This window comes from Dipodomys merriami, unplaced genomic scaffold (genome assembly GCF_024711535.1).
Source record: "Dipodomys merriami isolate MVZ:Mamm:240054 unplaced genomic scaffold, mDipMer1.0.p SCAF_13, whole genome shotgun sequence".
Classification (NCBI taxonomy): domain Eukaryota; kingdom Metazoa; phylum Chordata; class Mammalia; order Rodentia; family Heteromyidae; genus Dipodomys; species Dipodomys merriami.
In genome coordinates, this window is record NW_027202604.1 from 28,075,643 (window position 1) to 28,100,575 (window position 24,933).

General features: G+C 41.3%; 1 protein-coding gene across 4 annotated transcripts in view; it reads right to left on the reverse strand.

Moving 5' to 3' along the window:
• Foxp1 (forkhead box P1) overlaps positions 1-24,933 on the reverse strand; it is a 645,990-nt gene that overhangs the window by 495,462 nt on the left and 125,595 nt on the right. For all 4 annotated transcript variants that reach the window (XM_070018961.1, XM_070018960.1, XM_070018954.1 and 1 more), the window contains exon 2: positions 16,168-16,297. The gene's annotated coding sequence lies outside the window, so the exon portion shown is untranslated. The remainder of the gene's footprint in view (positions 1-16,167; positions 16,298-24,933) is intronic.

Consider the following 24,933-nt stretch of genomic DNA (forward strand, 5'->3'; position numbering starts at 1 on the left):
TGCTGCTATACAATGCTCTCTGACATCTAGTATGTAAAGTCATTGATTGCAGGGTTCCAAGCCAGGACGACCGATCTGTGTGGGCCCAGGGAACTAGCACTGGACATGGAAAAGGGCACAGAAAAGTGCCATTCTGTAGGAACTGTGCTAAAGAAACATGTATGATTCTCTTTCAGAGAACCGTCAATATTATCAAAGCTGGCCATATTTATTTCTACACGCAAGGTCTCTACCAGATCTAGATAGGAAATACAAATAGTTTTCATCTCTAAAACTACAAATGCCTCCTCAAATTCTAGACAAAACTACCACTCACCTGTTAATCAGATTTTTCAGTGCATTTGTTTAAAATTAAGGTTCCTGTCCTTATTCATAATTCCATCAACAGTGATTCTACGGTGGTCTATGACACATCCCAGGAACTCTAAACCCTAGAAAATTACTATCTGAAGGATATTATTGACACATCTCATTCTCCCTGTTGTGCTTGGTAAGACAGGCATTTGGGGTTCCAAGAAAAAAATGTCTAAAGATGAGGGTCTTTGTATAGCCTTGAGCTGGAGTCATGGATACAGTTTTCTCTGGCTGGGTTCTACCATCTTCCTTTGGCAACAACGGTGCAATACGAGGGTGTGACACAGCGCCCTCAAGAGGATCCAAGAGAAAGAGCACAAAATTTTGTTCTCCCTCCCAGCCACCTAGCAAATGTAAAGGTTTAAGGAACTGGAAGGGTCTCAGGCAAGGCGTCAGATCCTCAAATTCTGAACACTTAATCTCTTCTCATTTCCATAGAATTCTTTCATTTCCAAGTATGGATCTAATGAGCGCACAGAACATGTGAAAACCTCACAAGCAACTGTAACTCAAGCACAGTAAAACGAAAAAGTCTGGGAATAGATGTGTAGGCTGCCATGTCTTGGCTCATAGTTCTCATTTCTTAACACACACACACACACACACACACACACACACACACATTTTTTAAAGCATTCTCCGTTCTCATATGTATAATATAAAGTAAAAGTGTAACATTTTGATCCCAACAACGACTTGTGTAACCTGAACTGAAACACTTCTGGGCCTAAGGCTCAGGAATTGCTTCTAAGCCTCTAGGATGATATTTAGTCTTACAATCACAAGGCAGGAGAGACTTTTAGTGTTATCTCCAACTAAGGTAACCACAAAACCTCTACAACAGAAACTAGCAGTGCATGTGCCTCAAAAACCACATTTTCAAGTGAAGCTAGGAGAGAATATTACAAAGTAATTTCTAATATTGAGAATCTGTATCTATACATAAAGCAGCAACTGAAATAGATTTTCAGGATGAAATTTCCTAAACTGATTAAAGTAAAATGTGAAACATCACAGTTTATACAAGACAAGAAACATTTGGCTGCAAATGGTTTTATAATTTTGCTAATTAAAAATTACCCCATTTTCACTTTGGATTCACGATGGAACAGAAACAGGAATAACCTCACCATGCCAGAAACACAAGCAAATGATTAAAGTTCTCCTCTCAAGAAAAAAAATCATTAAAAGTTGGCAAAATATTTCATTAGGCTACAAATCAAAATCTGTCTGTCCTTGACATCTTTCTAACGTCTTCCAGATTCCATATCTACTCTTTTAATCATTCACTGCATCACTCACAAATTAAATATGCTAAAATATTACCCATCTTGGACTGCTAAAATACTCTGTTGAAAACATATCACCTTCAAACCCCTATATGTGAGCAATGGACCTATAATACCACGTTCTGATTGGTGCATTCCATATATCTCATAAGGAGAAAAGTGTATTCCCAGAATCATGCATCCATCAGTAAATCTCCATGTGAAAAATATAAATAAACATGGAAAAGGGGCTACCGTGAACTCTCCTGTGGAGTTTGCCAAGTGGAAATGGGCACAACCAGGATTAGAAATAAAAACCATGCTTCAAGCTTCTAAGGTGTTAACAACAAAATATGCTTTCAAAAGGGGAAAAAATATAAAAAGAACAAGAGGGTGTAACAGACAGGAAGGTTGACTGATGAACAAGTATTTCTCTGCAAAGCTAATGAAGGCAATGTTTGCAGCACACACTATTTGTTTACTCGTGTCTTCCTGAGCCCTCCATGAGCCATGGGCGTCAGCCTGCATTAATGGCACTGAAAACCAGGGACCCTTCCAACTGCAAGTTACAGTAGTCACTGTGTCAGTGGAAACAATGACTCACAGGCGTGCAACCTGGGATGAGCTGTGGCAGCACCTTACATGTGTCACCAGTGTGTCATGTGACATGGCTGTTGCCATGGTAAAAGCTCCATGTTCAGGAAATGTGTTAAGACTCATAGGCGGCACCCAGCCATCCTTCCAGATCTCCATGCCCACGGATGGATTTTGAAATTTCTTTTTTTTATTGCCGATAACATTGTGATTGGCTTCCTGTCTGGGAATCTTACTGGGAGGAGCAAAAGGAAGAGGAAGGAAAGGCCCTCTGGAAAGGAGAAAAGAACATGAAGTGTATTACCTTAATGTCGGAGGCAGGGGTGGGGGGTTGGGGGAACTCTACCACATTGAGGTTTTCATTCTTTCAGTGAAATAAGAGTAGATTATCCCGAGAGAGGAGGGGAATAATTGATATGTTAGTTCACAATTTAAATGCAGGAAACAAAGGAGAAAGTGAAGGAGACCAGAAAACTCCATCATTTCTTAGGCAGAAGACAGACATCAGATAGTATAAGGATACGGTTTATGAATGCATAATCCTGATCGTGTATATCTAAACATCCTCCCTATAAGCTTTTCTAAACCAAGTCTCCTAAATGTCAAATTCTGTTACCCCAAAATAGGGAGAAATATAGTAAGAGGCTCACAAAAGTGAGGACGGACGGAATGACTGACAGCCACTGCAGAGGCGGGAACACAGTGGCTGGTATGTGCCAAACTATGGCTTCAGGTATGAGGACCTGGCCCAAGACAGAGACAAGTCTGCTCCAGCAAGCTTGGGTTCTGGATGAGAATTTGCCATTCTTTATCACCAGTCTCTCTAAGTGCCAGCTTCCCAGATTTGAAATTTAGGAAGTGGTTTAAGGAAAAGTCAAAACATTTCACTTCCAAATGATAAAGAAAAAGGCACCTTCACGAAAATTCTATAGAAATGTGGTACATACACCAAAATATTCCTCTCAAGGGACTGGGGCTGTGGGATATTGCCAGGATTGCCACAGGACACAAAAATGGAACAGGAGAGGGGATGGTCTACCAAAGAAGGAGTTGTAAGTCCAGAGAAGGCTCAGGAAGGGTCTAGGAAAGTACTCTCAAATCTCTGACAAGTTGCTAGGCAGAAGAAATGTTTTTTATAGACTCTCAAGGCACCAAAGCAAATGATCAGGTTGGAAGTCTATGATTTGGAGATCTGGATCCAATGTAAAAAAGAACTTCCAAGCCCTGAGGGTTAGTCCAAAGGTATACTAGGTTTCCTTGAAGATTCAAGTTCACCAACCCCAGAGTTATTCAAATACAGTCGAGTTATTCAAATGCCCTGAGTCACAACACACACAATATCACATACAAAACACATGGGGTTGGACAGTAAACTACAATCATCCCTTGAATACAGACTGTTAAGAGATATTTTACAAGTTGGGGGGGTGAGAGGTGGAGGGTGGGAGATGGGAAGGGATGGGATGGGAAGGGGAAACAAAGGAGAAGGCAACAATGCTTGATAAGAAATGTACTCATTACCTTGCCCATGTAATTGTAACCCCTCTGTACGGTATTTTCACAATAAAAAAAAAAGAAATATTTTACAAGAAATTTTATCTTTCTTGTTGTTCTTTTTAATGTACTATGGAATTTTTTTTGTTTCTTTGTATGTTCTTTCCCCATGGTACAACCCCTGTCGTCACTCTATTTGATTACAGTGTCCTGCATCTTGTATATACATTTTTCCAATTTGGGGAGGGGAAGGGAAATCACAAAATGCTGAAATAAGGATACAGGATGAATCATTGTAACAATGAGATGTTCAAGACAGTATGTTGAAAACGAACTTTACAACTTTGGGCGGGGGAGGAGTTGGGGAGGTGGGGAGGGGAGGGATGGTAGGGGGAAAAAAAAGGAGGGGGTAACAATGCTCAATAGGACATTGAGTCATTACTTCACTCATGTAACTGTAACCCTTCTGTACAGCATCTTTACAATAAAAATATATTAAGAAAAAAAGAGAAATATGTGAATGTAAATGATGTATATCAAGAAAATAAAATATAGAAATATACATATAAAGCTCACATCCTGACATCCTGAATACCCAAGAGAATATATATTTTTTTCTTTAGGACTAATAGGACAAATAGGTAGCTGTTGTTTACTGGTAATTTACTATATGTAATGCTTTTCTTTCTGCTTCTCTTTTGAATTCTACAATTTCCTGTGTTATATGCTAGTAATAAACATTATACAACTGAAGGAACTGAGTTTCAGAGAGATCTCTGCACCCCCTCCCCTCAAGATTATACTGTTATTAATTGACAGGACCAGGATTTAAAACCAAGTTGTCTGACTAATATCCTGTGTTCTTAATCACCACACTTAGCTATTGATTACTTATTAATCTAGACTTTCATCTTAGCCTCGGATCCCAGAATATATTTGTTTTTCATTAAAAAACAAAAGCAGATAAGCCATGTGCAAAGCTCTCCACGCACATCTATCTTTGTGTACTCTCCTTCCTACCATTCTAATTTCGGCATTTGCTTCAGAGATGAGCATCTTTTCTGGGTGTTTATTCTCCAACTGGAGTAACAATACCTTGATTCACACATTCTGGCTTGTTACCAATCAGAAACTTCCCAGTATATCCAAGTCAGCTTTATCACAATACTGGAAAAAGATATATGCCTGGGGTTAGGTATGGTCATACAAACCTTTAATCCCAACTGCTCAGGAGGTAGACCACCTTGGGCAAATAAAATTAGCAAGTCCCTATCTCAAAAACAAACCTGGTGTGGTGGGACGTAACTGGGATCCTAGGCAGATACAGATTCTCTGTATCTGAGGACAACTCCAGACAAAAACATGAGATTCTATCTGAAAAATAAATGAAGGCAAAGAGTACTAGGAGCATGGCTCAAGTGGTAGGGTGTATAAGGCTCTGAGTTTATACCACGTGCAGATGATCAAGACGCATTGTATTCATAAACTGCTTTGTTGAATGGCAACTAACTCCTTTGTATAACTAAAGATAATAAAGATATTAAAAATAAAATACAACCTCAAAAAAAAATCATGAAAGGAGAAAAGGGAAAGAAAAGGGAGGGGAGGAGTAGAGAGGAGGAAGGGAAGAAAGAAAAGAATAGGAAAGAAAATATTCCTCTTGATTATCCTATTCTTTCTATTTCTCTTTCTTGGCCAGGCGTCCAGCCATCCCCTCAGCCACCAGGACATTCCTTTCTCCTCAGGCATCCATGTTCTGAAAATGCCTGGTCCCCACATGTACCCCTCCCTGTTTCTCCTGCTGGGACTCCCCCATCCATTTCTATTAAAACATTAAGATATCCCCTGTATGTGGGGGGTAAAACTGCATCCAGAATGCCCAGCCTCATTTCTGATCTCTCTCAATGGACACGTATTAACACCTCTCTTCCTGCAACTCTGGCCTCAAGGTACGTTCAGGGACACGGAGCAGAAAATTTTCCATTTCTAACCTCAACAGCGTGGCTGTACCCAAAAACCACACTACACGAACAATAATTCCATTTTTTCTTTAAATCTCAGAAATGTTTATTAAACGCTCCATTTAAGCAAGAGTGTATGAGAAATCAGACTTAATGTGCTAATTCTATTTTTGACACGTTTTGTAATGAATATATTTAAAATAAATAACTATCTTAAAAAACAACAATAACAACTTTTTTTTTTTTTGCATCTCCTAGGAAATTTGTCTTAAAGGTGCTGGTGCAGTACACAGCGCTGTAAGCATTGGTTTTGAAGAGAACAGAGATCTGACCTTAGTGTCCTAAATCCACTTCTCTTGTATGATTTGTTTTCTCTTTATCTTTCAACCCAACCTTACTTCTAACTACTTACATCTCTTGCGTTCCATGAAGGAGTGGGGACTCACCCTTAATTGACAAATCCTACAGAAGGTCTCATCAGAAAGTAAGGAGCAAGGGATCAAGGGAAAAGAAAGAGAACTACACCCCTACCCCCCCCCATCCTCAACTCAGTTTAATACTCTATTCCAGAAAATGAGGGACTGGCTGACTATGAGCCCATAGCTGTCCAAAGCCACATTGCCTTCTAAACACCAAAACCAAACCAAACAAAAAAACCTTTTACTCTTAAAGGAAAAAGGAAAATGCAAATGCTACTACTGCACAGTAATAGTAAAAATCCTATGAAGTTCAAATCCCAAAGTCTGTACTATGTGACTGGAACACAGCCACGCCCACTCATTTACATAAGGTCTCCAGGCTGCTTTGAACCAGAGTAAGGAGGCAAACAGCTGTAACTGACCAGGTGGCTTCCTAGTCTAACACTACTTCCTGTCTGCCGGGTTCTAGCAAAAGTTTGCCCATCCTTGATGCAGGCAGACATCTCAGATTAGTCTCCCAAATGCATGTATATGCACAAACTTTTCTTCCATTATGCCTTTTTAAAAACATAAAGTAATAGTAGGAAAAAAAAAAGGAACATAAGGAAGCCCTCTGTACCTAGTAAGAGGACCAGATAAAAAGCTCCTCCTTTAATAACAGGGCCAGTGTCATCTGGCACAGAGGCCCACCCAATGGGCCTCATTTTCCATGAGCCTGAGGAGTTTTAGTTCTCCTCATTTCCCATACAATTCTGCAGACTATTTATTAGCCACCATAAGAGTCAACTAGCCTGATAACTTTTTTAAAGCGGCAACATTATTAATTAAAAAGCTGCCACCACACATGCACAATAACTTTCTTCTACTTTAATATGCATATCCATAGACTGATTATAACAGTGCAGAGAGATTGACAGGAAATGACTGAGTGTAATGGCTCCAAAGGAGACACTGCATTGATCAGTAAATAATACACGTTCCTTGAAACCGTCTAACTGCATATTTACACTTGTCAACTCTGGTACACTGTGATGACAGAATTCTCTTTTCAAACATCTATGTAAAAACTCTAATACTGATTTCTTAAGTGTATTTTTTAAAAAATATTGCCAACAGCATTTCTGAGGCTTTCTCAGCTTTTAAACTTTATTCACCAAACAGTGCCACCTGGAGCATTCGCTGCTGCTTCCTGGTGTGCTGGTGTCAAGAGGGTATTTTCACACATGTACCAGTCCAACCATGGTGGTGGAATTCTCACTGCCAATGGCAGATGAGGAAACTAAGACTAGAAGGAGAGGCTCAGATGGCTAGAGTTAGAATATTAGTGAGACCTGTACTTTGCTAAGCTGGCTGCAGGCCTACGTCTGTATGCAAAACCCTTCTTAAGCAGTCCACAGATCATCACCCCAAGGAAAAACACAATCCTGAGGACTTGGGACCATAGAAGGAATCAATTTCCTCCCATCTGAAGGTTGCTAGGCTGGGGTCTCCTCCCCTTCCCTGGAGTACTGCCCACAGGAGAATTAGAGGGAAAATCTCTAATCCATGTATTATAAGCCCCATGACCTGTTATATATACTGTACTATGTCAGCTACCATCATCTCCCAAGTTAGTCGAGTTAAGCTATGTGTGACTATGCGGTCCAGAAAGTAAGCTCAAGGCTGGGATGATCAGGTGAGACCCCTTTTTGCCCTGGGACTCCTCTGAATGCAATTATACCAACAGCTGGGGTTGGCAGAGGCACTAGACTACAGAATGTGCTAGATCACCCTCCTCCCGTCGGGCCCCTCCCCAGCACACACACCTCTTTAAGGATAAAAGAGGAGGAAAGTATTCTTTAAAAAAAAAAAAAAGTACAGACAAGTGTATAAAGGAGCTCCTTCAAGCCATGAGCCAGATTCTAGAACTTTCATGATCTGCATTCTGACTTTTCTTCTTCTCTGAATATAATGTAAAAAGAAAAAAAAAACACAAATGACATCATTTTATTTTTCAGGATTCAAATATGTAGGTTTTTAAAATGCAAAGAGAAAAAAGTTCCCTTAATAATGCCAAAATGTGGGGGAGGGGGGGAGGCTGGGAAGGGATGTGAAGGGTAAACAAAGGAGGAGGCTGCAATGCTTGGTAAGAAATGTACGCATTATCCTGCCCATGTAATTGTAACTCCTCTGTACAGTATGTTCACAAATAAAATTAAATTAAATTTAAAAAAATAATAATGCCAAAATGTATCTGATGCTAACAGTAAACAAACCAACAGTAAAACTGAAGAGTACACTTTCTGGTGAAATTCTGTCCAAAAGGACAGATGGCTAGCCCAAGGACAAGGAGACCAAATGACCAAGCAAAGGAACAAGGCTGCCTTGCCTCCACTGGTCACCAGGCCTCCGCATTAAGGTCTTCATTTCTTGCACAGCTGAGCTGCTGTCGCTGTGTGACTCTCTTCCTGAGATCAAGGAGGAAAAGCAATAGTTGGGGCAGTCAGCACCAGGAGTATCTACACTTCAAAAGGGGACCAGAGTCCATTCACACTGAGTCTGGTGGCAGGATCATGGGAGGACAGTAGATGGAGAGGAGAATAAAAGACAAATATTTTTTAAAAGAAATCGTGGAAGTCGGGCATGGTGGCACACACCCATAATCCCAGCTACTCAGAAGATGGAGGTAGTATAGTAGTGTCATAGCTTGAGGCCAGACTAGGAAAAAGTAGAAGATCCTATCTGAAAATTATAAATAAAAGCAAAAAAGACTGGGACCTTACACCAAAGTGCTATAAAACCTGCCTAGCAAACACAAGACTATGAATTCAAGCTCCATTCCTACCCTCCCCCCACACACACACACACAAAGTTATATATATATTAGGCTTCAGTTTTAAATGAGTTGGATTCAAATTCCTTCATCATGACAAATATCAACTATAAAATCTTCCTGGCAGAATCAAACAAAAGGACTTGAAGATGAGAAAATGGATGAGAGAGCTTTGAAGCTGACCCTACATGGGGTGAAACCGACTTCTCATGCTGTTCAACAGGGGAGGACTGTGAACGGGGGGCTTCAGCACTGAGCTTCTACCTCAACAATAAATCCAGAATAATACTATCTTCAACACAGAGGTGCTGCTAAGATGAAATGATAACCACTGTGATACTTAAGCTAGTGCAACCCAATAAATGTCTGCTATGATTGTTATAAGCATGACTAAAATCTCATATACCACAGGAGGCATACAAAAAGATTCCATCTCATGAGCCTGTTCTAGTCACTTAGAAGAAGATGCACAGCATTCTGTGGAACGAGCCCAGATCAGAAGAGGACCTGGCCAGAGCCTGTTAATTTTGCCATGCTATACTGAGGTCAACCATATCACCTAACAAACAAGCGTTACCTGGTCAATGGCCCATACCTTCACCTGTAATCACTTGCCAGAATTCTGGTTGACCAACACAAATAAATAATAGCACCCTCAGAGGAAATTAAAATGTGCATTAACTGAGTGATAGCCTACACATGCTAATTGCTCATTTTTCTTTAAGAAGGAATTCAAAGGATGGCAATTCTCAATGGCTGCTGGCAGCCTGCCTACAGACAAAGTGAAAAGTTCCTTCTCTTAGCCTCTGCGCCCCACTTGAACCAAGTTAACAGAAAAACAACACGTAATGTAGTCTAAGTTCCTAGAATTTTACATCACGGAAGATAACGTATGAAATATAATAGTTGAATGCCTTCCTCCCTAGTACAGCATGCTTCAGAGTATTGATAAAATGCAAGATTAATATGCAAAAGGAAAGTGTAGGAAATTTACCCTGCACCGGCCAGCACCTGGCACATGAGGGGTACCCCTCCCTGGGAGAAAGACACTTCGCTGGCAGAGTGAAAGTCTAGGCCTGGTTCTCACACCACCACTTCCTTGCTATGTTACAGCCTGTGTTCATACACAGGTAAAAAAAGGGTGAGAAAAAGTCTCTTTATATTTTCCAAAGTTATAGAAACTGAAAAAGCAAAATAACACAACACTGTCATGTTTCACACACTCAAAACCTAAACTAGAAAAGGGTAAAAGTTAAACAATGCAACAAATTACATATATGTGGTTAAAACCCTTGCTGGGCTTCTTAATGCATGCCTGCAATCCCAGCAATCAGGAGACAGAGATATAGGATCCTATGTGTAAAGTCAGCACAGCTACACAGTAAGACATTGTCTCAAAAAACAGAAGGGTTGGGCTGGGAAGGTGGCTCAGTGGTAGAGTGCTTGCCTCGCATGCATCAGGTCCTGGGTTCGATTCCTCAGTATCACATAAACAGAAAAAGCCAGAAATGACACTGTGGCTCAAGTGGTAGCCTTGAGCTGAAGAGCTGAGGGACAATGCCCAGGCCCAGAGTTCAGACTCCACGACCAACAAAAAAAAAAGAAAAAAGAAAAAAAAAGGGATTGAGTTGTCGCTCAATGGTAGAACACTTGTCAACATGCACAACGCCCTGAGGTCTACCCCCAATACCACAAAAGAAAACGAAACAAAGCACTAATCATGGTGCTACCAGATTATTGCCAAAATTGTTCCTACTTAAGACCATTTCACTAAAACAACAAACAAGGACTGTTCACCAACTGTGTACCAGATATATGCCCTATATCTGGTTTTAGTTCATGCAAAGATGAACTAAAAAGACTGCTTCAAAAACATTTTCCTTATACATTTTACCATTCCATAATCAAATAAATGGTGAACCTAAAAAGTTTCCTAATTAAGGGGGAATGAGTCTGAGGCCACATTGACACTCAGTAGAAGAGCAATTGTGATCAATTAATGATGTCTGTCAGGACACAGAAATGGGCAGAGGAAGAGGAAGTGAGGAAATTGTATGTCAAGAATGTTTGCTATCCTTGATTTAGGCAGAGGTTTGAATAGGTGTCATGTGAAAAAAAAAAAAAGCCTGCTCGTTACATGAGAAGTATATAGTCAACTGAAATGTCTAGAAAAATGTGTGCATAATCCCAGAAGAGGCTTAGGGAGGGTTGGAAAATATCTGCAATCTAAATGCAGATTACCTTTATTACAGAGTTGGATCACAGTCTCCGTCCTAGACTAATTTCCTATATCATAAAGCCTATATTCCATTTTACAAATAGCACACACTAAGAATCATAAATTCAGCTAATGCAGAAATTTAACAGGTTTTTTTAAAAATAAAAATAAAACTCAGAAAAAGTAGGTTTAGAGCAAGCACTGGAAAGGACAGAAGGGCTTCTTTCTTTAAAGATATGTTTTTCCCTCTAACTCTACCTCCTTGGGGACATAACTAGAGAAGAAATAAATTTCACAGCTAATATATATGAAGTAACATGTTTAACACCATCCAATAAATTTACATCTACCTACACCATATAAATTTATCTCACCTAAACTGTCACCCACAACAGAATTCATTAAAACAATGTTATAGCTTCTGAATTAAATGCAATCTTCTAATTGGAATTTAATCTTACAATAGCAATTGGTGGGCTTTCATTTTTAATTGACAAGTGGAATAACCCATTCATCTGTCTTACAATTGTGTCTGAAAAATGTTAATAGTCTGGTTTGACTTAGGGACTGGTTTGCTTCCACTGTGAGAGACCAGGATGTAAGGCAGGGCCTAGAAGTTCCTTCCTCATCATTCATGGATACACAGGAAAGAATGGGCACTCTTTCACTACCTGGAATGACTGCTTTACTAATATACTCCATTATCTCCACACAAACGTGTTAATTTCTGACCTCCATCAGTCCAGACAATGGCTTCTACCATTGCCCCCTAGGCCAATTAGCTATGAGGAAAATATTCAGCCAATGATATTGTTTGTATGAGGTTAGGAACTGAAGAGCGAGGCAAAATAAACGCCTTGAAAATACTTGGGAGATAAAATGTAAGTTGACACTATCTCCACATGCTGGAGCCCAAGTTATACAATCTGATAGGCAGCTGCCAACGCTCATAACTGCTTATTAAATCTAGCCTCTCTTTATGGTGTGAGTGAAGATCTGTATTTTTACCAATATTAGGTTCATTGTGTTATGAAAGAGACCAAAATACTTAAGATCATTCGCCTCAGCTTATAAAACATATTATGTAGTTTATTAAATTGTTAAAATTACTTTTCAGAGTCAAAATTTCAGGGACTGAAAGTTCAAACACAGCCAAGTGGCTTGGCCTAATGACAGGCTGCAGCTCAAAGGGGAGTCTGTCAACCAGCATTCCTGTCCCAGAGTCCCTGCCATTTATAGCCACCCTCGCTTAGACTCTCATGGCTACAATCTTGAGGCCAAAATGATCTCTCTGCTCTCCCGCAAAAAATAGATATCAACATCTCAAGTTTCATTAAAAAAGCAAAGAAATCCCAGACAAAAAGTAGCCCCTGCCAGGTGCTGGTGGCTCACACCTGTAATCCTAGCTACTCAGGAGGCTGAGATCTGAGGATCACGGTTCAAAGCCAGCCCAGGCAGGAAAGTCCGTGAAATTCTTATCTCCAATAAAAATCACCAGAAAACCAGAAGTGGCACTGTAGCTCAAGTGGTAGAGTGCTAGCCTTGAGCTGAAGAGCTGAGGGACAGCGCTCAGGCCCAGAGTTCGAGCCCCATGACCAACAAAAATAAAGTAACCCCTTACCACATCTCAAGTTAGAAGGATGATTCTTTTATTCTCCCATGCTTCTACTTCTTCATAGTAAGTCAAAAGCTAAAAATGTGATTATGAGAAAGATCCAAAGAGAAATTGTAGGCAATCAAGGGACAACAATGTGAGCAAATCAGACACAACCATGTCACATGATGCATTCACTGTCACTCCAGTTCCACCATTAAAAGAAATGCACTGGTGAGCCATAACAACACCAAAGCAGAGCCTGACAAACAAGCCAGTAAGTTTGCCATCCCCAGTCAATCTTCTCAGGAACGCTCTATGCAAATGCAGACGGTTATTATCACATTTATTAATAACACTGTGGCTAACAGCCTATTAAATATGCAGCAGACTTAACCACTCTTCACTCTTGGAGTCTCGTGATGTGCATCACGTAGGTACAAACATCAGCAAAAGCATCAGGCCAGAGAAACAGGCAACTCTGATGCCTGCTGGGTAGATGGTGGCATTAGAGAACCACAACACACCCTCAGACCTCTCTTTTCGCTTTTCTGCCCTCAAGTTAATTTAGTATGCAAGCATGATTATTACCAACATAAATCGAGAACATTACCCATTTTCTGACCTTAAAATTTTTACTGTAATGATCTATTTGTGCAAACCTTTTATCTCATAGATTCATTGTCCTGTGTCTAAGGGAGATGTGTTGTTCTAGCTGCCTGCCCTTATAACTCCGGCCTGCCCTACCATGAGGACACTTTCCATGAAACGTTTCACTCAGAATCAGAGACAGTTTCAAACCTAAAGACTCCAAATTATCAGCTAGCACAATTAATTGGTGGGTCTTTTGATTTCTCACTAAATTGTACAGTTCCAAAAAGCACAGGGCTATGAATGAGTTTTGACACTGAAAGCACTGACTAGTTCTCAGACGTGCAGTACGTAGATTAGGTAAACTATCATAGAGGGGAAGAATGAGTCCTCTGGGCACATTTTAGATGATGTACCTTGAGAAAAAAATCACGGGAGGCTAAAAAGTCAGAATACCTGCTCTACTTCACAGTATTTGGATTACCTCTACTTCCTACTAAAAACAGTAAAGAGGTTCATGACAGTCTAAAAAATACAAAGCACTTCTTTATCTACAGGGAAAAAAAAAAACAAGCAAAATGGTATTAAACTAGGCCTAATCGTATGTTTTCTCAAAAGAAATATTTTCATTATAGTTCCTGAGACTGTTTTTTTCCAAAAGTGGGCCTTAGCCAACTGAAATTAATGAGTAAAATGAACCTAGTATTCAATCAACCCATTCATGTGGTTTTGTTCAATTTCATATATCAACTTTATGACAATGAGACTGAGTCAGACTTATAGTACTGAAGACAGAGATGTCATGTAACCCAGAGCCTGGGTTGGGTGTTATTTCAATACCTTCAGAATGCCAACATTACTATGAATTCTCATGCATGTATGAGTTAAGAATAAGGCTTTTACCTGGATCTGCAGACAATCCATGAAAGTCTATCACTGAAATAAAGCATTGGAAACCCTCAGAAGAACCCCACAGGTAAGAGAATCAGTACATGCCTGAGACCACGCAGAAAAGTGATCTAAGGTCTCTCACACACCTCACAACACTTCTCTTCAATGCAGACAGCCTTGCCCCACACTTTATTGCTTATCATTTGCCTTATTTCTTGCCAATAAAATGAAGACTACTGTATGAAAGAAGAAAAGACTTGATTTTTATCTCCATATCTAGTTCTGACAGAAGAGAATGAAAAGTACAACTAGCTCAACATCAAAATGGCCCATGTGGAAGTGCATTTGAAAGTAGAGAGGCTCTTTGAGGGCCACCTAGTCTCTAGTATTGGGGTTAGTGACTTCCCTAATGTTCTTTTTTTTTTTTTTTTGGGTCGGTCATGAGGCCTGAACTCTGGGTTTAGGCGCTGTCCCTCAGCTCTTCAGCTCAAGGTGAGCACTCTACCACTTGAGCCACAGCGCCACTTACAGTTTTCTGAGTAGTTTATTGGAGATAGGAGTCTCACGGACTTTCCTGCCCAGGCTGGCTTTGAACCGTGATCCTCAGTCTCAGCCTCCTGAGTAGCTAGAATTACAGGCAGAGCCACCAGTGCCCAGCTCCTAATGTTATTTTGTAAATCAAAATGGGAGGGGTTTGTCAAAATGACCAGAAGTGATAAAATCTTGAAAACTGTAGCCGAATTATCTGAATGCATACATAATAGTGTCTTCCAGAGACATGTCGTCAGAAGAGGTTCACTGAGCTAAATGAGCTGAATGTTTTAATATCTGTAAATGAGATAAACTGGTAAGAAGCACTAACTGAGGAACAAACAATAGGTCCATGTGGCCTAAACCCAGGGACTGGATCATCCCACAGAATACTTGAGCTTCAGCAATCCCATTTGTAAACCAAGAAGCTTTATACAGCCAGCTTCTAGGACTTCATTAGTACTGACATAACAGGATTCTCTAAGCTTCATGATTTTTTTTAAATATAGGAAATCGGAGGAGAGAGAGTAGTTTTCTACACGTCATGGAAATAAGAGGTTCTTCATATGTGATGTTATAGCTTCACCAAGCCTCCTGCATGGCACAGAATGTGTTTTTGAAGACCAACTCCACTCAGACACATGCGTTTACGCCATGACTCTCGCCACCAAATACCATCCAATATAAAACCTAAAAATAAGTGGTTCCCCCTCCCAAACTGATCTCATTCTATGACAAAGCTACCACTGAATGATGTCAGAGTTTTCACCCAAAACATCTGGACTCTATCAATTGCTGTTTCACAAGGAAGTCCTTCATTTCTGAGGAACATGATAAACGGACAGTAGCAAATGACAAAATACACAGAACAGGAAAAGATCATGTCCTTAAAGAAAAAACAAACAAACAAAAAAATATGTCCCTGAAAAAGTTCAATGAATAATCTGATGACATAAACTGTGATAGAAAAAAATACCCAGCAGACTTTCATAAAATCTTTGAAGTCCAAAGTTTCCAACCCTGTGACTTTCTCAAGAGCCCCATCCTGTGGAAGGTGTGGGATGGGACACTCTGAACATCTGACCGACGTTTCCCCTAGGATTCAAGATGAAGTAAGTATGGCCTACTTCAAGGTGGCTCACATTCTCAAGTTGTGAGAAGACCAAAAAAGAACTTACTCGTTTCTGACATGTGGTCCATAATTTAGACAGTCTATCAGTATGTGATTAAAACTTCTTTTAAAAAAACAACTTTTCCAGTGTCCCTTTATAAACCCTCAGATCACTATAGGAATTATCTGAAAAGGTTATACCATAAAAACAACAGCCGACTGTGTCCCCCCTCCTTCCAAAGTGAGAATCTCACATCCACAGTGGGCAATCGTCCTGATGGACTGTTTGTCTTGGGATTTCAGGTGAATAATCACCCACTTTCACTCACCCTTTTGGCTAGCAGACATCACATCCATCCGTTCATGGCTGACAACAAATCAGAGAAGGGATCGAAGCCCTCACCATTGCCAAAATGTCTTGTTTGGAAACTGGAATTGTCAGCAGAAGCTTCTGGGCCACTGTAACACACAAAAATATTTTTTACACATAACTAAGATATAAACCACCACTTCCTTAAACTTGAAAACAGTAAGACAGACATAGACTCAAAAGGTAGGGGAAACACCGTTCCAACAAGGGGGTGTCAGTACATCCACCAGCTGCTATCAAGAAAGCACCGGAAATAAGTCTTTTCAGATACACTTACCAATGGCTTCTTTTAAAAATAAATAAATAAATATTTGGCATTAATTTACTTTTTTAAAATTTTATTTACTTATTTAGTGGTGTTCAGGCTTGAACTCAGGGCTGTATGCGTGCTAAACAAGTACTCTACCACTGAGCTACATTCCTAGCCCTTACAAATGACTTCTATACAGTTGCTGATAGGGTGTTATTTGTACTAAAGACTTAAAAATCTTTTAGTATTTCAAATGTAACATGACTTATTACAAAGAGCTCAGATAAGAAGCTGTGTTAAATCTTACAGATAAACACACCCTTTCTTATAAAGCAACTATCTCTTTTAGAGGCTGAAACAGGTATGGTAAGTACTCATGGCTTAAAATCATTTCTTCATGTATTTAATTAATCATCGATGTGTCTATCCATTAAGATCATTTTAATAATAGCAATAATAAAATGAGGAAGACTGTGATTTTTCTCCAAAATTATTCTACTGCATTCTAAAAATGGTTATGAATTCTAGAAGGACCATACGTATCCATGCAGATAGTCCACTGGAGTGACACCAGGGTTTGAAATTATGAAGTCTGAATTCTGGACTCAGTATTGTTACCATTTAGGAGTGTGGCCAAAGGAGAGCCAGTTAGCATCTCAAGGTTCTAATCACTTTACCTGTAAGGTCAGGCATTAACCAAAGCTCACAAAGTCCCACCTATGCCCATGCTCCTTTGCCTTATAAAGCATACTTATTCTAAATGACCGCAACTATCTATAAGCGTCTCCTTTAAGTTGCCTGATTAAAAGACCATGCATTTGTTTTAGGCAGAACTGCCATTCATCAATACCAAGAATGAGCTGTGGGTGGTTTTCCAAGTACTTAGGATAACTCTCACCATGGCACACTATGCCCAGTGCTGGTAAGCTGTTATTTAGTAGCTGATGTCACCCCTTGGATGCCCCCACAAAGCTTCCATTCCTCTCCAGGGAGTACAGCTCCAACTCCTCTGGAAATCTTCCCAAGTGCATTCTAGATCAGTGTTTCTTAAGCTTCAGTGTGTAGAAGCAACACTTGAGCTTTTCAGATTACAGATCCTGGGGCCATTCTTCCAGAGACTGATTCTGGGGTGGGCCTGAGATTCTGTATTTCTAGCAAACTACCAGGGGAGGCTATTTCTGCCTAACAGGAGGCATATTTTGAGTCCAAATGGCAAACCCCATTCTCCAACTCTCATACAGTCTTGAGACCCAAGATGCATTTCCAAGATGAAGTCTATGACACATAACAAAAAGAAACAGGCTGCAGTGCTCCTCCATTCTTGTGATAAAATTCACACTTCATTCCACTGCAAAATTTGATCATTGTCTCCTTCCTCAATATGGCTGCACACCACAGACCCAATCCTTCACGGTGACCAGTGTGAAGCTAGCAGATGCTCTTGTTTAAACATTTCCTGCCTTAGGGTTGATCTACTTCAATGGGCTCTGGGATCCTAGGGACAGAAGCCACTGGTAAAGTTCTGTACTGCCTGCCCACCTACTTAACCTTAGTCCCCACTTACTGCGTCCCTAGGAGCTCTGGAACTTCTCCCGTGTTTACTTACATCTTCCCCATTAGACAACGGCCCCATGAGATAAAGAAACTCTGCTTTGTTTATCATGTGCCCGCCAAATTTCAGGATAAGGATTGGCTCATAGCAGGCTCTCTCCTACTACAATCTTTTGAAGGATTCATTTCAACCAATGAATCAAAAACCAATTAAATTATCAACAACCTCTAAATGTGCAATTGCCGTTTACTGAAACTGCCTAAGATGCTATTTCGGGGATTTTCAACAGTTAGTTCACCCATACGAGTTCCCAGTAGATTCTATTAGTGCAAACATAATGTTCAGATAAGAACACTAAGACCGAGAGAGTTTTAGTGGCTTGAGTCTCTAAAAGTTGCTCTTGTTAGAAATCCCAGTCTTTCCAGCCACTACACTAATGCAAACATTCTAAGGGCCGATCTTGTGCTGTATCCACCCTTGCTGACTCATCCTCGCTCAAGTGAGTTTTGGCTGTGAAACTGTGTAGAAGACACTTAACCTTTCTAAATACAAGCCTTTCTCCTGCAGGGAAAGATGGCAGTGGGGAAGAAGGTTAGGTACAAGGCGGCAGAAATAGATGAGGAAGGTGGTAAGCTAGAAAATGTCTCCTTTCTCAGGGAAGAACACTAAACTATACTGGACAAATGCTGACACAGCGGCCCCCCAACCTCTCCGCCCAGGGATTCCAGCTTCCAGTCCACAAAGGCAAAAAGCTAGATTTCACTTTAGTGAAAGTCCAGAATTTGTCAACGACAGTAGCTAAATTTTTAAGTTTCCATTAAAAAAAAACAAAAACAAAAAAAGCAGAAAGAAACAAACCACCACAACAAAACTTCACAACTCCTGACACAAATGATTGCTGAGGTTCCCCCTGGCTACAGGTCTTTGTTTCTAGATCAAGTCAGACACACTTAAGAAGAGATACAAGTGAACAGAGGAAAACATAAAACAAGAAAGACTCAGCAGATATCTTCTAGGCACATAATTCTAGAAGAATTCTCGTGAGCAAGTTTTGGAAGGAGTTGGAAGACTGGATGGGAAGAAAAAGTTACTCCACAATGTCTGAAAAGCTATTAAAAGGCTAGAGCAGTAAGTAAGCAAAATGCCAGCAGGGCACAGCCAGCAAGAAGGCGGCCTGGGAGAGGTCCTTTGCGTAAGGAACTGGAGCAAGGGCTAGCTGACAGATAAACTGATCATGCAATGCTCTGGGACCTTTCTCCCTAGTGCTGTCTCACTTGACTTGCAATATAGTAGTGTCCAGACATATCCAAAAATAAAGGACCAACCCCCAGTATGTTTGTGGAGCATGTTTTATTTTCCTATGTGTTTTGTTAAGAACCCCATAGACAAGGTAAGCCTGGATTCTTTCTTCATGCCACTCTCTAACTAAAATACTTAACTGCTCCGAGCTCTAGAAATGAAAAATACAGCAACTGTGGTAAAGGAAGACAGATATCCAAATAAATTATCCAGAACACAGCCCACAGGCAAAAGCTGTCTACCTAGAATTGTATACCCAGACAAACTATCTTTCAAAAATGTATGTGAAATAAGAGCTGTTGAGACAAAAAGAAGTTTATCACCTCTTTGTTATGGAAGACATTATGAAAGATTTATTTCAGGACCAAGAAAATGATTCCAGAAGAAAAGTTCTCCGGTTAAAAAAAAAAAAAAGAAGGAGAGCCAAAATGATAGAGTTAATGTGTAAGTAAACGAATAAATGCATTAACCAAACCATGTACAGGTCTCAAACATTAAAACATATAAAAGCTGGCAATACCATATGGGCTTCCTACCCAAGTTTGCCTTACATGTATTGAAGCCACGTGGATCAAAAGCAGGCCAGGCTAGAAATGCAGATTCCACCTTCCACAGCCCAGAAAGAAACCAGGCTTCCCAGAGATCTGCATGTGAGCAGGCATGCCAAGGATCTGAGGGCCAGTACCTTGTCCTCCGGGAGTCACAGGGACTCTGACCTCTCAGAGCTCTAGGCAGCCTTTGTTGTGTTCCACTTCCCTGCAGCCCCAAGAGTGCCCTGGCCAGGAAGGCAGCAGTAACCCTGCCTCGAACCTGCTAATCAAGAGCTGCAATAAATTAAAAGCCCATTAAAATATTTTCGAGAAAAGCCTCCAAGTGCTGAAACATTAATTGTGCCATATCCAATCTGTTTTCCTAGAGATTTGAAAAGCCAGATTACCATCCAGGGGGTCATTAGAAAGAATGAAGCTTTCTCCCTTTGCAATTTACATATTTTAAAAATGCATACACTCTGGCAGTGGTCACTTAGTCCTTTCCAGAGCTTTCCAAACTCTTATGGCTACTCCAAATACCACCATCTAGCCACAGGAAAAGAAGCCGAGAATAACACAGTAGCCTGCTTTGTTTTTTTTTGTTTTTTGTTTTGTTTTAAACAAAAAGAACCAAAAGCCCAGGGCCTGTGGTTACAAAACGGCTCCAGGGAAAACAGGTAGAGTCAGCAACAAAACAACAGTGATGTTTTCTTGTTTTGTTCTCCCCTGTTTATTTTTCCCTGAAGCAATCTCTGCTTGGTACAAAAGTCTGCAGGGAGCTGGAAAGAGCAGCTGTGGTTCCCTGAGGCCAGGACCTAGCAATCAAGTTGTTTACCAAACACTGCCAAGCGCTGGGAAACAACAACAGCTCAAGCAGTGTTTGCATCTATTTTTCAAAACACCCCCCCCAACCCCCAGCCTGCCTGTATATTGGAACTTCCCTGCATGGCTGAGGGGAGAAAAGGGAAATTAAAGACATGAACTACATAGGGTCCTGACACTCCTCCCACCCCACCCCCAGGAATCCATGATTCCATCTCTGCTGAAGAAAACCTATTCTGAAAAGGGAGCCTTGGAGGTCTGCAGAATTTCAAGCAGTGGATTGATATCAAGGGGGCACTTTCAAGGATGCTACCAGTGGAGATGCCGTTTGCTCCAGCTACAGCCAGACAAAGGCATCCAACTGTGGTATGCTAACATCTTCATCAAGCACTGGTCTCCAGGAGAGTTTAGAAAACAAAGATGGTTGGGATCCTCCCTTGATTTCCATACTCAGCAGCTCCAAGAGAAGGTCTGCACATTTCTAACAGGTTTCCAGGCAATCGTGATACCACTGTGACAACCACTGGTCTAAAGCTATGTGTTTGTTTTCCAGCCAAGAAGGTCTGGGAACATGTTTTCCTCCATGACTTCTCCTGAAGGAGATGCACAAAGGCCTTCCCAGAACACAGCACATGCCAGGGTTTTCCATTTGCTTCTCCAGATGCTCTGCCCACCCCACCCCACCATATTCTGGTTCCTTCAGCTACTAGTTGGGTTCAACCAGTGACCACTGTCATCTCAGGAGACTATGGAAAACGGTATTCATTCCCCTGACTACTTCCCCTTCTGCTGACATACTGCAGGGTAATAAGTCCTTCTAACTGGCCACAACTCCTCCCAGTATCCTTGAGAGGAAAGTCCAAAACAACATGCTGTCCAATGAGCTGCATGAGAATGTAAAATCTGTAAATTTACACACAAACAAAATCTTTTTTATTTTTTTGGTCAATTGTGATGCTTGAATTCAGGGCCTGGGCACAGTCCCTGAGCCTTTTTGTGTTCAAGACTACAGCTCTACCACTTGAGCCAGAGCACCACTTCTGGTTTCTGAGTGGTGAATTGGAGAGAGGAATCTACCTGGCTGGCTTTGAACCATGATCCTCAGATCTCAGCCTCCTGAGTAGTGAGGATTAGAGGTGCTAGCCCTCAGCGTCTGGTTTAAAATAATGCACAAGCCTGGTGCTAAGATCTGAGGAGGACAGCCTGGGCAGGAAAAGTCATGAGACTCTTATCTCCAATTAACCACCAAAAGCCAGGAGTAGCTCAAAGTAGAGCACTAGCCTTGAGCACTAAAATTCAGTTAGAGTATTCAGGCCCTGAGTTCAAGCTCCAGGGCCAGCACTCCCCCATACCCCCCCAAAAAGCACAGATGTATACATATGTGGACCTAGACACAGATAGACATTTCTTTTCTTTTCTTTTCTTTTTTTGACACAGGTAAACCAGATCAGTCAGAAGATCAGGAACTCCACAGTTAAGTAAGGTCATCTCCTGGTATTCACCTAGGTCCCACATCCCAAAGGCCAAGGGGGCCTTCTTCATCTAATGGATTACACAGCTGATAAGAAAGGAGCATGTTTGTGAGAGATTCAATCGCTCTAATTTACTAACTTAGTCTCCTTTGTTGCAAATGGCACCAAAATAGAAAGGGAACAGCAGTGGGTGGAGCAGACTCCATCACCGACTCCTGTGAATAACTTTCTGACAAGGCTGAACCCAGTGCAAAAAGCACAAGGTATGCCTCATGCCAATCTGCCTCAATTAATAAAGCCTGAAGCAGAAGAACAAATAATACCACTATTTTAAAGATAATAACAATAACTCCAATGTACTCTCAATAAGTTATCTGTCTGAGGAGACCAAGTGCTACAGTCCTAGTAAAAATAATCACCAAATTGATCAAAAAGGATCACTCCACTGGGACTTGTGGTTTGGGACTCATCTCACTAGGAAGATTTCTTGCAACTCACCAGAAGATGTATTTGCATGCATGCTCAAAAACAAGTTTTTTTGTTTTGTTTTGTTTAATGTAGACCACTATATTAATTAGAACACATGAGGAATATGGTTTCTATGTAATTGCTTTCCTAGTCTCCCCTGCCCTCTCTCTCTCTCTCTCTCCCCTCCCCCTTTCTCTCCTCTTCACCCCTCTCTCCTCTCCCCCTCCTCTATCCTCTACCTGTCTCTGTTTCTCTCCCTGTGTGTCTTCAGAAGACTCCCTTTAAAGCCTGAAGACTGGTGAGTTGTTTTCATCAACTCCATCTGTTCCAATCCACTTACCTGAGCCCCAGCCCTGCGGTAGACAAGACTGACCTAACAGCAACCTCTGCCCTTTGTTCTCATGCTTCCACCATCAGAGATGAGCCAGACCACCCCCTGTACTGCCCAACACCCCAGATCCCTCCTTTCAGGGGAGGAAATGCCATTCATCCTTTGCCTGGGCCCTCCACCCTCCATGACCAATCTCCGGATGTATCTGAGTCTTGCCCGTTTCCTTACCTATCTATGTTCCTTGCCTCCTTTTCAGAAGTCCTTTGTTCCAACACCTCCTGGAATCCAGGTACATAAAAGGAAAAGGCTGGCCTCTTCAATTCCTTCCAGCTTACCAGCTTACCACTCTGCCCACAGAGCACCTTGCCTATCACCTACCTGCAAGGAAAACAGCATTGCCCTCCTTCACATCCTGTCCTCCCTAGGCCTCCTTTCCATCACCATGTGTAAAGGGACTGTGGCTCCCGCCCCACCACACAGCTTACACCTCTACATGTCAAGGACACTCAACTGCACACACGTGAGAATTTTAGTGTCTCCTCCACAATATCTGTCTATCTTTAGGAGGCTCAATTCTACTAGGCCCAGAAGACAGTCCGTTCACTAGCACGCTCAAGGCTTATAGTAGGCCTGACAGGAATGAGGCACTCCTAAGCATGTGTATACAATTTCTCAGATGAGTGAATACGCATTTGATCTTTACTCCCTTTGCCTAAAAGCTTCTTAGGCACAGGAAAAAACAGTACAGTACAAAAATGTAAGAGTATGGGCTGCAGAACGAATTGCCTACGTTCTGTTCTAGCTCTGCTCATCACTGACTGTGACCCGACTAGTTCCTTTGTACTTGAAAAGTGTTGTAAGGTCTATCCACCAACAGAAAGGAATTCCTTAGTTGTCATGATTTGCTTATGAAACATCCCCTACAGGCTCATGCCCTACTGGAGGTTTGGTTCTCAGGTGGTGGGTTTTTCCCTAAATGCTTCAATCCTGAGGGCTCTGATCTAGTCAATGCATTCATCTCTTAAAAGGATTCATAAGGCCTAGGAAGAGGAAATGTAACTGAAGGCATGGGAAAATCTCTCTTCTCTCCTTCCCTTCCCTTCCCTTTCCCCACTTTGCTTTCTCTCCTTCCTGTCCACCATGAGGTAAGCTGGTTTGCTATGTACCACATACACCTGACTGAAATGTTCATCTGTGCCACAGGCATACAGAAGTGGAACCAGCCAACCATGGACTTTAACTGAGTCAAGAAAACAAAAACAAGAAGCAAAAAGAAAAGAAAAAGAAAGAAAGAGAGGAAAAGAAAACTCTTTCCTTCTTTAACTGTTTCTCTCAGGTATTTCTCACGGTGACAAAAAAAAAATGTGATTAACACACTAATGAAAATCCCTGCTACTCTGTTACTCCCTCTACATCTTCAGGAGAGCCAAAGTAGGGTCCTGCCATTTCATAGACTCACTCCATGCTGAAGACCTTTGAGCCCTGAAGCCCCTTTGCTGACTCAGATCCACCCATGGAGCTACCAAGGTCAATTTCTCCAAGATATACTGAGCACACCATTACCACTTGGGGTGACTCTAAGATCACACTGTGGTACCCATACCTTGAAAAATCCCTGCATCACTCAGGACATCCTTGTCTTTGCTCTGGATCTGTTGTTTGAACCATTCAGTCCCCTTACAAGAGTGAGGTGAATGAAGCAAGGGCTGGGCATGTTCACATCAAAGTCCTAGACCAGGGATACAGAGGTCATTGTGGGTGATTTTTCTGGAGCTAGCCTGGTTGCTTAGATGGCAATCAGTCTATGACAAGTAGTTCTTTAAGAGTCATGAAGGGGTGGATGCCACTGATTCTTGCCTGCAATCCTAGCCACTCAGTAGGTTGAGAAGCTAGGATTGTGGTTCAAGGTCAACCCAGGCAAGAAAAACTGTGAGAGGCTGTAATTGACTACCAAAAAAGCCAGAAGTAGAGCTCTGGCTCAAGTGCTCCAGTATGGGCCTT